The sequence below is a fragment of the Ostrinia nubilalis genome, chromosome 14, assembly GCF_963855985.1.
Source record: "Ostrinia nubilalis chromosome 14, ilOstNubi1.1, whole genome shotgun sequence".
In the NCBI taxonomy this organism is placed as follows: Eukaryota; Metazoa; Arthropoda; class Insecta; order Lepidoptera; family Crambidae; genus Ostrinia; species Ostrinia nubilalis.
This window is the reverse complement of record NC_087101.1, coordinates 10,598,489-10,612,606: the sequence shown is the minus strand read 5'-3', so window position 1 is coordinate 10,612,606 and position 14,118 is coordinate 10,598,489. Positions and strand designations below refer to the sequence as shown.

General features: G+C 36.1%; 2 long non-coding RNA genes across 2 annotated transcripts; both read right to left on the bottom strand.

Annotated features, from left to right (window-relative positions):
- Positions 1-668: 668 nt before the first annotated feature.
- On the bottom strand, positions 669-1,928 carry LOC135078168 (uncharacterized). The gene is made up of 2 exons (XR_010258577.1): positions 1,852-1,928; positions 669-975 (listed from the first exon to the last, which is right to left on the bottom strand). It is a non-coding gene; the product is annotated as an uncharacterized LOC135078168 (long non-coding RNA).
- An 87-nt stretch (positions 1,929-2,015) lies between these two features.
- On the bottom strand, positions 2,016-4,044 carry LOC135078167 (uncharacterized). Its single transcript, XR_010258576.1, has 3 exons — positions 3,941-4,044; positions 2,668-2,736; positions 2,016-2,122 (listed from the first exon to the last, which is right to left on the bottom strand). It is a non-coding gene; the product is annotated as an uncharacterized LOC135078167 (long non-coding RNA).
- Positions 4,045-14,118: the final 10,074 nt, after the last annotated feature.

The window sequence follows — 14,118 nt, the reverse complement described above, 5'->3', positions numbered from 1 at the left end:
AAACCTAACAAAAGAGGAGGTGGGTATAGCTAATATCAATTAGAGGAATAGAGTTTTTTTACCCTAAAGATTACTGAAGTCCTGCTGCTGACAACTCTATTAAAGAAGGGAAATTGTAGAGCCAAACAATATGTTCATAGTTAAAATCGACAATCAAGTGTGTATTCTTTAAAAAATTGTGGTCACTCTACTCTAAAGTTGATTCACAAGATAGTAGCCGCACAGTGATGCTCCGTTTGTCACGCGATGGCTAGTGATGTGCCGCTGCGCTATCGATTCAACAGGAAAACCGTAACCTTTCCGATTTATTGTGTTTTCTCATTCATAGCGTGACTTTGCGCTCCCTACGCACGATTCTGCTCCATATTCGTACGGTTTATTTTTGTGTTCCTACGTAATCTCAAGGTCATCGCTAAACGATTTTTTCACAGCAATATGGTGGTCGTAACTGTTGGTTTTAAGACCCACTTTTTTCGTGTAATGTCATTTGCTAAAGGGTTATGTATTCAGGGAACTCTAGCTTTTGCCGGCGGCTTCGCCTGCGTGAAATTTTGCGTTGTGTTCCCTGGATCTCTGTACCAAAGTTATGGGTAGGTAAGTATTATGTGTAAAAAGGTTACTTTCGTATGAAATTTCTAGTGTGATTTTAAGGAAAAAAAAAGCAAATGTTCAATACTGATAGTAAAACTGTTTATTAGCACCACAACAACAGCACGGACATGATCTCAACGCTTAAATAAGGAAGAACAAAATATTTACAATCTCATATTATTAGATGCGTTACCAGCCGTGGCCATAAGATTGCACAATCGGCTGCGAGTAGGCCTGCACTACCGGCGCAGCGTGGACTTGTTGGTAGACCGGTTGGGCGACAGCTTGGACTATCGGTTGGGAGACGACTGGGGCAGCGTGGACTATCGGTTGGGAAACCACTGGGGCAGCGTGGACGACTTGTTGAGCCACTGGGTGGACGATCTGGAAAAAAAAGTTTGGATGACCAAGTTGATAGGAACTTAATGAGGAGTTTTATTAAATGCAGGGTCTTTGTAGGTACTTGTACTAATAACCATGAACCAATAAAATCCAAGGTCAGTTAAGTCGATCCATAGTTTTAATAAGCTAGGCGCTGTTCATGGATTCTAGGCACCATTCTTAGACTTTAATTGCTTGCATCGCAAATGGAAGATCGGATTGAAAAGGATTAAAGCTAATACAAGTGAACCTGTAGATGAATCAACCGCGATGTATGATGACTGATCTTTGAGTTCTCCAAAGTAGGTAAATGGTTTCAATTCGTCATTAATTCTTTTTTGGAATGAGTGATCATGCCATGCTCTACAGATTGGACAGGCTACTACAGGATGACCGTAATAATTCCTGGAAAGATAATTATCTTTAAGGAAGATCACTTACATCCTTATAAGATTTTATTTCCTCTGTAATGTTGGAAGAATTAACTTTATGCTCTGAATGATTGAGTCTGATGTCGAATCAGCGGTACACGGTAAAACTAAAACTGGCTTTTGTGACATCGTCGTCAAAAGTCATTAATAATATTTGGAAATGGTATGTAACTCGTTTTAAATAAATAATTTGTATATAGCTGATGGCACCAGACCTGGAGATCACGGCAGCGGGGGCTGCATGATTTAAAAGCTGGGTGATTTTTTGGTAAGTTCCTAATGTCCTTAAAATAAAGTTTAATTTCCTCTATACCTGTTGGACGGAAGCGTAGCTGGTGGCAGCAGGCTTGGCGATGACGGCGGCGGGCGCGGCGTGCACTATGGGCTGGATGAGTGATCTTTGGTAAGTTCCTAATGTCCTTAAAATAAAGTTTAATTTCCTCTATACCTGTTGGAAGGAGGCGTAGCTGGTGGCAGCAGGCTTGGCGATGACGGCGGCGGGCGCGGCGTGCACTATGGGCTGGATGAGCGATCTTTTGGTAAGTCCCTAATGTCCTTAAAATAAAGTTTAATTTCCTTTATACCTGTTGGAAAGAGGCGTAGCTGGTGGCAGCAGGCTTGGCGATGACGGCGGCGGGCGCGGCGTGCACTATGGGCTGGGCGACCGCCACCGGCTGGGCTACGGCTAAGGGCTGGTGCACATAGCTCAGAGATGAGACCTGGATTGGGACATACGTGATCAGAGAGCAGAATGACACATGAAGAACGAAAGAATAAATATTTGATTACTACTCGTAGGTGGGACATGAAGAGTGCAAAGAGAGGAGGAAGGAGATGTGAGATATTGCGGGTAAGAGCCAATTTAACTGTCTCTACCACAGATCACAGAAACTATAGGGAGACGTGACAAGGGGGCGGGGCCGGTGTCGCAGCAATATGCCTAAAAACAGAACACATTGCTCGTGACAGCAATGATGACAGCAGCGACGTCATAGTGTAAATAGTTGACATTGCTTGCGTAGTACTAAAGATTATTTGAACGTAGAGTACTGATCACGCAGTGGATAATGAGCACATATTTTGATTACTATGTGTGTGTGAATTTCTAATGCGACACTGAGTTTCGAACTCAGCGCATTGGTTGACATCTCTCTATATCTCTATGGTCTCTACAAATCGCCAAATCAAATCTGCAAAAAATATCGAAATAATCACTGCCTTGTATGTTTAAACAATCAAAATATAGTTTACAATAGATACTTACGGCTGGTGCTCCCCACAGACCACCGGGTTTAGGCTTGGCAGCAGCCAATGAAAGAAGGGCGAAAAGTACCTGGAAACACATTTGAAAATTACAAAATCATGTGTCATTAGTTTACTTTTAGTCATAGTAATTTCATGTATGCGTGTTTGTCTTGTTGGTTGTCCTAATAAATAAAATAAAAAATTATATTCAATAAGTAAATAAATATGCTACGAAAGAAAGCAGCGTGATAAAAAGTTGACTACGACGTCTACGAGATTTCGTAGCAGCTACGACATTCCCGAATCACAATATGATAATGATTGATTGATGATCACAATACGATGATGATTCACTGATTAAATGATGAATTATGAATAAAGTTAAATTAAATACTTTAAATTGTAAAATAACATTAGATCAGTAGGTACCATTAGATTATGTTTAGCGGTTCGTGATGTGAGTTATAATATGAGAGTCAAGAAAATAATGTATTATTTTGATATTTTTAAAATCATAGCATGATCCTGAAGACTGTAACATGAAACTTTGATGATCATGATAACCTTTGCTATACAGAAAATATGCTGATATTATCGTCGTTAATGCAAGTTGTGTGCATAAAAATATAAATTATAACGTGTTATTGCAATACATGGAAAAGTAATAAGGTTGTGACGCCACGTGCTTTTAATAATTACCGTGTTATTACATTCAACCTTGTTCAAAATTAGCTGCCTCTGTGATTTTTAACATGCTTTTAAGTTGTACGATAACACCCCATAGAGTTTTACTAGAAAACGAAATAGCCCTCGAATTAGATCAGATGCAGCTAAAAGCAATCTACGAAGAATGTCTACGAATCTATAAATCTATTCTACGAGTGTACTTGTTTTATTGTAAGCCCTAAAGTTTGTGATTATTAATGAACGTTTTATAGTCCTTCACGAAAAACTGCTGAACTGATTTTGTCAATTTATAGGTTTATCATCAGAACAGCTGGATATAAAGTTTGATAATTCTATCAGGAGGTACGAGGTTTAAGGACTTTTCACCATCAATCCCTAATTTTTAAGTGACCCCTGTTGTAACACTTGACAGGAATTTTGTTTTCATAGAGGTCACTTAAAAATTAGGGATGTGATGGTGAAAACGGGCAGGCTTACAAAAGATTGATTTATCATTTTATAACATAGTTTAAGCTTACATTGTTACTAACACTATAATATGGACCCTGGTTCGAAATAAACGTACTTTTTTATTTATTTTTTTATATCTATAAATTCATACTCACTAGCGACCGCATGGCTTCGGGAACCGTTACTACTGAAGTAAGAATGTCGTCTGGCCAATTACCAGCCAGTGGCCACCTTATATACTAAGTAGGAATTTAAATCGGCCTGCCTAGGTCTAGGCATCCTGAGTTTGGGCCTACGTGATATGTGTGCGCAACTAATTATGATTATTTATTCTATTTTTACACGATTATGAAAGGCTATTAAGGCGAAGAGGTTGATCTTGATAGAAAAACGAAGGTTTCATCTTATTTTATAACATGTCCATTGCCCATCTAACATTAAACGTAAGAAAAAAAGCTTAACTTTTTGAGTAAATAAAAAGTTTAACCGCTGAAACATTTTGGTATATTATTCTTAAGTAAGTAGGTAGGTACTGCAAAAGTATAGGTTGTATTAAAATAACTTAAGTTTCAAAATAAAATTACAAACACAAAATATTACCAAAAACTAAAATAAATTACAGAAAACAAAAAGTTTTTCACGAAAATTTTTTTTAGATTTAGATAAATTCACGTGAAGTTTTTGGTAGGAATAGTAGAAAAACAAAAGAACATCTATTGTTTGTAAGTCAGTGACGTTCTTTTCCAAGCAAAGTCACGAGTCTAACTAATGTAAACAAATTAGAGGATGGATGGCCGTATATTGTAGCATGACCAAGTTTAGTGTACTAAAATGCAATAAAAATTACAACCACATAAGAAAATTGCACTTTATGAGGTCTGTCGACGTATTAGGCAAGGCGCAGATGTTCGTAAATTCGTCGGCGCATTTTGATGGTCCGTGTGAAGCGAGGCCCTATTAAATCATTCATGAACATTAAATGCTCAACATTTAATAACATTTTTCGTAGTTAATAAAGCAATAGTATTTTGTTAGTTGTCGCTTTCAAACAAAAAATAAATAAATACATTTTATTTAGTTTTAAGAAATGCCTTTTGTTTGATTGAAATAAAATTTGTGGTGTTTTAGTGATCAGAGTTGAAGCATCCTAAAAGCTCAATAATGACTAAAAGCTTTATTTTGTACTCATAAGCTGGGTAATGGTGTGGTAATGGGTTGCACCATCTAGCTTTAACTTTGACAAACGTCAAAACTTTGTCAAACTTTATACAAAAAATACCGGTTAACGTTATAGTTACGGTCAAAGTTAGGTTTTTTCTCCGCTTCAAGTTCAGATTGCGAATAATCTAAAAAAGCTTATAAATGTGTTTGGTAACACTGCACACTGGCGAGGAGCCAAAACCGGTGACGGAAGGTTAGCGAATTAATAAAATTCCATGTCAAACCATTAAAGTTATCACAAAAATTCTCAGTGCATTTCTTGAAATCCTGACATTCGTGTAATCAATTTTTGTAGAATAACATAACTCTACTTTTAGTGGTATGTGTAAAATGAGCTGGAACACGAATTTTATGGCTGCATTTTATTTCTCTTTCTGGCTATGATTTCTTCAATCGTTATTATAATCATTAATAGTGTGGACAAGACATTTTCAGATTTATTATTAGTTTTTGTTGATTAAAATTTTTATTCATTGTTCAGAAATCATAACACAAATTATTACTATAAATAATAATCATTAAATAGTAATAAATATCTTTAGACATTTTACACTACATTTTAGTCCCAAATTAAGCAAAGCTTGTAGTACTGTGGGTACTAGACAGCGGATATAAACATACTTAAATACTTTTTTTTGTAAATATGTACATCCAGACTATGATAAGTTGCAAATTGATCTTTAGAATAATATTGTTACATACCGATTATTTTCCTATTTGAATACTCTTATTTCTGCTTGGCTCGCCAAAGTATTTAGTTTCTTTCATTGTACCTATGTACAGGGTGGCCCAGAAAGAAATTCACTTTTGAAAATTCAAGGAAAAAAAATCTGTGTAATTTTGTAGAACTTTATTCATTACAATTCAAAGAAAATGAAATGAAATTTATTTTTAAATTTACCTTTATTAAATTACATCGTCCAGGAGATTTCCTTGACGCTTACAACATTCGATCAACATACATCAAAATCTTGAAATGCGTTCGTTAGAATTACCTCGAAAACTATTTTCCATTTTTTGCCGAATGTTCAGCTTCAGTTGCTGCGTGGTTGTTGGATTATCAAAGTATACTCTATTCTTAAGATAACACCACAAAAATAAGTTTTCTGGAGTGAGATCAGGGCTTCCTGGTGGCCAGGAGATGTCACCCCTGCCTAAAATTATTTTTTTGTGGGAACATGTCTCTTACCATCTAAATGCTCACATTTGAAGTGTGACACGTAGCCCAATCTTGATGAAACCAAGTGCTCCTGTAATAGCCTTGCGAATCTTGCCACTTTGAAATCAAAAAGCTTTTCAGCATGCCAGTATAGCGCTCTCAAAAATTAATCATCCTTTCGATGCAACAAACCAATTAAGCAGGGGTGAAATCTCGTTACCACTAAGAAGCCCTAATCTCATTCCAGCAGACTTCTTTTTGTGGGGTTACATTATGAGCAGAGTATACTCTAAAAATCCAAAAACTCTGCATCATTCATCCATCCTGAATCCATTTCAAGGTAACTCTTACGAGAGTTTCCACAATTTTTATGTATGTTGACTGTGTTGAAGTCACATATGTGTATAAAGTGACATCTAGTATCAAAAGATAGTACTGATGTTTATGTTGGGTTTTAGTTGTTACAAAGTGATACTAGATGGCACTGAGGGTAGATTAACACGCGGTTCAATTTGATTTTTTCCATTTCCTTGGGTCAAGAGGAGCCCAAAATTATGTGTCTGTCTAGGTCTATCAAAGTAGAACAATGTAGTAGAACTAGTTTGAAAGCGAAATAGAATGATATAGTACATACAGTCCACGGTTTTATTGTAGCTACCTAGTAAAGACCTGTTCATGGTCCTTGACGAGCCGGAATATAAAGGCTATTTTTGAGTGCACAGTGGTGAAAACCGCTGTAACCCGTACTCGCAGTGGATCGCTGCAACAAACCGAGTACGTGGTAGGTAGGAGGAGTACAGAACAGCTCCTGGATGATGAGCTGGTTCTTGGAGAACAGAACAGCTCTTGGATGATGAGCTGGTTCTTGGGAAGCAGAACAGCTCTTGGAAGAAGAGCTGGTTCATGGAGTGCAGAACAGCTCTTGGATGAAGAGCTGGTTGGTGGAACGAGGAGCTGAATCGAGCTGAGGCAAGCAAGGAGTTCCTGGTTGTGGCCTGCTGCAGGCTCAGCTGGATCAGCGACTGAGGACAACGGGATCTACGGGCTTCACTACACATCGACAAAGAAGGTTTTTAGTGCAATCTATGTGTGAGTGAAGTGCGAACCGTGAGTACTTTGACGTTTACTAAGCAGGCAAATTTCAACCTTATTTCAAGGAACTTTATAACTTTAAAATATTTGGAACTTTAGTTTATTTTCATAGGATTTTATTTAGAACTTAGAATAATTTTATAAGTAGTTAGGACTTAGAATTTAAGTGGAAAAAACGAAGGTACGGGGACTCTATGCCCAATTTTCCACAGAATTGTTCAAACACTTGTAAAATTTTCATGAAGTTTCATGAAAATTTTACAAGTTATTTTTTTCGGTTTTAATTTTTTACTTTATTTTTGCTTTGTAATCATTTATTTAACAATGGCTACTATGGAATCTCTAATTAACTATCAGGATGATTTATCATCCAGGATTTTCAAAGCCGAAGTTAATTATAAAAAGTCACCCAAGGAACGCTTGACTAGAGATTACATAGACAACAGATTGCAGGCATTGATAGAGATGTGGGCTGAATTTAGACAAGGGCATAAGGGGTTATTTCAGATATCAGATCCAAAATTGTTAAAAAAGACAGATTACATGGTTAATGATGTTTATGATCAAACAGAACAAGTGGTTTTGAATTACAAGGGTGCATTGAAACAATGTCTATCTGCTATGTCAACACCCGCAGAGTCAGTAGACAATAGTAAGCCAAACTATCCATCCCAATCTCGAGTAAAGTTACCTGAGATTCATATTCCAAAGTTTAGAGGTAACTACTCAGAATGGATAACTTTTAGGGATTTATTTGTTTCAATGATACACAAGAACCAATCTCTCGATAATGTTCAACGATTACAATACTTGAAGGGATATTTGACGGGAGAGGCAGAACAACTTATTCGATACATACCTGTAGCTGAGGTTAATTACGATCAATGTTGGATATTGTTAGAGCAAAGATACAATAATAAAAAGTATTTGGCACACAACATTTTGAAACGGTTTTTAGGCCAACGAAATGCCAATATTGTATCTGCAAGCATTTTGAAAGATTTTATTGACACAACCTCAGATTGTTTAAATGCTTTGATCAATTTAGGGATAGATGTCTCTACGTGGGACATAATGATCATACATTTGTTGAGTTCAAAACTAGACCCCGAGACACGCAAGGAGTGGGAACTGCACATTGCTAGAACAGTAGCGTCTGATTGTTTACCAACTTACGATCAAATGAAAGATTTCTTATACGATAGGTTTCGGGCTTTGGAATGTATCGAACCGAAACATTTCAGTAGACAGTCAGCTCCCAATGTGCATACCGGGCAGAATGTTAGTCATACTAGGGCTTTACATACGACTAATGTTCAAAAATTATCTTGCGAGTTTTGTGGTGAGGAACACAAGTTATGTTTTTGTAAGGAGTTTGCGAATTTGGGTTATGAGAACAAACGTGACTTTGTTATAAAAAATAAAATATGTTATAACTGTCTAGGAAGCAACCATGGTGTAAAGTTTTGCCGATCACCCACCAATTGTAGAGTTTGCAAAAAACGGCATCATTCTTTGCTTCATTCAGGGCAAGCCCCCACTTCGACTGCTGGTTCAGGGTTTTTAGGTCAAGTAGTAGAAGAAGGTGCGGGGAAGGACAACAATCTGAAAGATTTAGAACATGGTACGCAGCCAATTGAGACTGCAAATCACATGGCATGTTACGCGAAGACTAAGAGCAGTCATGTGTTATTAGCAACAGCATTGGTTGACGTTAAGTCTAGGACAGGCCAATATCACGTATGTAGGGCTTTAGTAGATCAAGGCTCTCAAGCTTCGTTCGTGACAGAAGCTACGGTCCAAGGTTTGGGGCTAAAGAAAATAAATGTGACTAATAATATATCAGGCTTGGGTGATGAGAAACCTTCTGTGTTATCTAGATCTATGGTTTTACTTACACTAAAATCGAAACGAGACCCGAGTTTTGAAATCGAGGTGAAGGCGTATGTTCTTAGCGACATTACGTCATACTTACCAGGACAGAGAGTTTCTTTCGACAATTGGGTCGAACTATCTCAGGTTTATTTAGCGGATCCGCAATTTGACGTACCGAACAAGGTTGATATCCTTCTGGGAGCAGACGTATGTAGTCAGATATTAAGGAATGGGTTGTTACGGGGACCTATGGGTTCACCAGTGGCACAGTGCACCACACTTGGGTGGATAATATCTGGACCGATAAATACAGCTGCTGATGAAAATCGTGTTACAGTGTTGCATGCGCGTGTAAAGGGATTTAGTTCAAAACGCTCTAAGGTTTTGGATATGGAAACTTTATTTACTTCAAAAAGGTTAACATCAAAAGAACAGCGACGCGAAGAAATCTTTGCAGCAACCACACGTCGGAGTGCAGATGGAAGATGTGGAGTGAAGTTGCCATTCCGCGAAGAAGTGCCTTCCTGTAATCAAGAAGAAACATCTGTCAGAAAATTTAAAACATTTAGAACGAAGATTTATTACGGATACAACAAGCTAAAGAACAGAAGATACACAGAGGATAATTCACAACTGGAACACAAGAAGTTAATACAGAAAACTAAGTACAATAAAGAACAAGCAGTATACTTACCACATGCTGTTATGAAGGGAAATAGATCAACTGTGAAAGTGGTGTTTGACGCATCCGCAAGTGGAGTCAAACTGGGGAAGAAAGAATAGAGCAAATTAGGAATTTAGAACAAATTCGGAATTACAGTACAAAAAGGGATTTATAGTACAAATTAGGGATTTATAGTACAGATTAGGGATTTATAGTACAGATTAGGGATTTATAGGACAAAAATAGTTATGTAACCGAGAAGAGTTACTATGGTTATTAGAACAAAGGGGAATAAAAGGACAAAAGAAGGACAACCGGGATTTAAACTATAAAATAAAAGAGGGACTTACCTGGAACAGGAACAATGATGAATTTCAGTACTTGGTGAATTGCCGCCGCTGTCCGCACCTGTAAAAAAAAAGAAAAAATATATTGGTTGTATTGTATCGCATCTATTCAATCCATTAGGATGCATAGCAACTTACTTAAGCGAAGAAATTATCAAGCAGTGTGGATAGCTGGAAAAGGGTGGGATGAAGAACCTTTAAGGGAGTTAACTAAAGATGGGAATACTTACCTTACTTAACGAGTTACCACTTAGCTGAAGTATCCACGGTGGTATGCAATTGATCAGATGATGCTTGCAGAGCTGCAGGGATTCTCAGATGCCTTTAACATTGCTTACGCTGCTGGGGTTTATTTACGCGTAATCACTGCATCAGGGAAATTCCCGTTGGGCTAGTTTGCTAGTGTCAGAACTCCGTTGACAAATGAGTAGGTATACCACAGTTTGAGTTTTGTGGAGCTGTTTGGATGACTAAGTTGTTAGTAGTGTGTATGAAAGTTTTTCAAGGGTTTTTAAGAGAACAAACTATCATACACTAAATAAGAATAGAATAGAATAGAATAATTGTTTATTTGCATAAAACATGGTATACAGTTGTTACAGCTATAAAATAAGTCCACATGTTTTGCTACATCAAGAAGCATGCAAGTTTGAATATTAATACATAAAAAAGAAACAATGTCATTATACCTAATTATATCAATTTTCAACAGTACAGTACAGTTTTACAATAATAAAATGTCCAATAAATTAATTATGTCAGCTATGTCAAAAATTACATTTATACATATTTGAATGTCAAGAAATCCTTTATTTCATAAAAACTATGGTTCATAAGCCACCTGTGTAGTCGATTTTTAAACATATTTATATTAAGATCTTTTATTTCTTTAGGGATTTTGTTATAAATACGGATCCCCATGCAAAGACAGCTATTTCCGTATTTAGTGGATCTCGGTATGTCTTTATGTATTAGTCTTTGAGGACATCTTAATCGGAGATTACCAGATTTTTTAAAAAGTTCTGTATTTTTGTGGACAAAAACGGCAACTTCGTATATGTAGAGTGATGGAAGTGGCAGAAGTTGGAGTTCTTTGAAAAGTGGCCTACATGACTCATCAGGACGAATTCCACATATAGCCCTGATGCATTTTTTCTGAGCAATAAATGCTCTTTTTGTGTCAGTACTATTGCCCCATATAATAATTCCATAGCGCAGAATGGATTCTACATAAGCATGATAAGACATTATGGCGGTTTTCCGGTTCGTTACATTTTTTATTTGTCTAAGAGCATGAACGAATTTATTAATTCTGTTGCAGATATTGTCTAGATGAAGTTTCCAATTAAGATCTTCGTCTATAATTAGCCCTAAAAATCTCAAATGTGTTATTTTATTTATTTTAGCAATGTTCATTGTGAAATTGTATTTTTCATGTTTAGATTTATTAAATTGAATATAGTTACATTTGTCAAGATTAATTCTTAGATTATTTTGATGAAGCCATTTAATTATTTTGTCAATTGTATTGTTAATGTCAGTTTCATGATTGAGTATGTTAGTCTTATCATTGGAAGTCACAATTATGGATATGTCATCAGCAAATAAAGTGCATTTATGATTTGTTGCTTGAGTTATGTCGTTAATGTAAATGAGGAACAGGATCGGTCCTAGTACGCTACCTTGGGGGACACCATACCAGTTTTCTCTTAAATCAGATGACACAGACCTTATCTCATTCCCCTACCATATTTTTAATACTAACGCATTGTTGCCGGCAATTAAGGTAAGATTCTATCCATTGTAATGCAAGTCCTCTAATTCCTATTCTTTCTAATTTTTCCAATAAAAGTTTGTGCTGTACAAAATCAAAGGCCTTTGATAAGTCAAAGAAGAGACCAGTCGTCAAAAGATTTTTGTTAAGACTAGTTAAGACAGTGTCGACTAAATTAAACATAGCTAGTGTGGTAGACTTCTCTTTTTGAAATCCGTATTGTTCTTCTCTGATAATTTTATGTTTGGAACAGAAATCTCTAAGCCTTTTTAACATACATTTCTCGAATATCTTCGAGAGGATTGGTATGAGTGTGATAGGACGATAATTTTGAATATCTTCTGGATCCCCTTTTTTGTACAAAGGTTTCACGATTGATCTTTTTAGTTTATCTGGAAATGTACCCGTGGAAAATGACAAGTTTATTAGGTACGTCAGGACATCAGCAATTTCATAAACACAGGATTTTAGTATTTTCGTGTTTATACCATCGTATCCCTCAGAATTGGTATTATTAAGTGTCATAATTTCTTTTCTTACTTCTTCGTCTGTCACAGGGCATAGGAATATTGAGTTTGTAATTGGCGCAATGTTAATGTCATAAGTTGTAGAATTTGATGTCGAGTCATTAGTCAAGTCGATAAAATAATTATTAAAAGCTGTGGCTATGGCATTGGGATTTGTCAATGTTTCGTTATCTAGTGTTAATCTCGTTATGTTGTCATCTTTCCTTGTGGCCATGACTTCCCTCTGTACAACTGCCCAGGTTGCTCTGCATTTATTTTTGCTTTGTTTTATAAATTTTGTGTTTGATTTTTTTTGTGATAGACGAATGCTCTTTTTAAGTATATTTGAGTAGGTTAAGTATTTATTTTTATCCGATACTGTTTTACTTTTATAATAACGGTACCGTAATTGCCTTTTTGTTTTGCAAGATATTTTTAGTCCCTTGGTTATCCATTTCTGTTTTTTTATGCTTGTGTTATCAATTTTAATTTTAATTTTTGGGAAACATAAGTCATAAAACAGACATATAGAATCATGAAAATTTTCAAATGCTTTGTTTAGGTTATCCTCCTGATAAGTCTCAAACCACGAGTAAACATTAAGCCATTCTTTGAACTTACCAATATTATCAAGACAGTAGTTTCTTCTGTAGATAAATTGTGTTTTTGGTATATGTTTTTTTTGTTCGACGGGAAAAGATAATAGTTGTGCTGTGTCATGGTCGGATAAGTAGAGGGATAACACTGACGATGAGGCATCTCGTATATTACTTAAGATCTGATCAATGCAGGAATCTTTACGTGTGGGAGTATTGATGTGGATTTTAAGATTATAATTATTGCAAATATCTGTAAGATAGTCAATAATTTTTCCTGGTTTTAGTATGTTTATATTGAAATCACCTGCAATTACTAGTTTAGTGTTTTTATTATTGTAACGTCTATATATTTCATGAAGAACACTGTTTAACTTGCTTAAGAATATGTTCGGGTCTGATGAGGGTGTTCTATAAAGACAAATGACTAACAGTTTATGCAGGGGGACGTCAATACCACAAATTTCGAAATTCTTTTGGGTAGCATACTTCTTAAGGAAGGTTGCTTCAGTGCAAAGGCAGTCTAGCTTGGCTAGAATGCAGGTTCCTCCTCTCTGTTTGTCTCTACAGAATGCGCTTATTAAATTATAATCAGTAACTTTCACATACCTGTCATGACCAGTTTGTACAAAAGTTTCGGAAAGACAAATAAGATCCGGGTCGGTACCCGACTCTCGAAGTTCCTCCAAAGTTAATTCCAATATTTCCCGTTTTGAGACAATACTAGCAATGTTCTGGTGAAAAATCGTAAATGGTTTGGTAGAGTTATTACTTTGAGACACGAAAAAATGATTGTTTAGGTTTAATTGTTGGAAAATAGTCGGTTATAATTTTTTTATTGTGTTTTTGTGGTATTTTTCCAGCACCAGAGTTTGTATTGTAGTCAGATTTGTTACTCTCGATGGCTATGTCGCAGTCAACTTGTGAGGTTATCAAAGGAAATGATTCAAAATCATAGCATATTTGCTTCATTACATTCTGGTAAATGTTTTGTAATCCTAAGTTATTTACCCTACCTGATAAACTTGAGAACATTTCATAATTTAGGTTCAAATTAGAGTCAAAAAAATAAACATTATGGTATTTTTGTAATTCTACA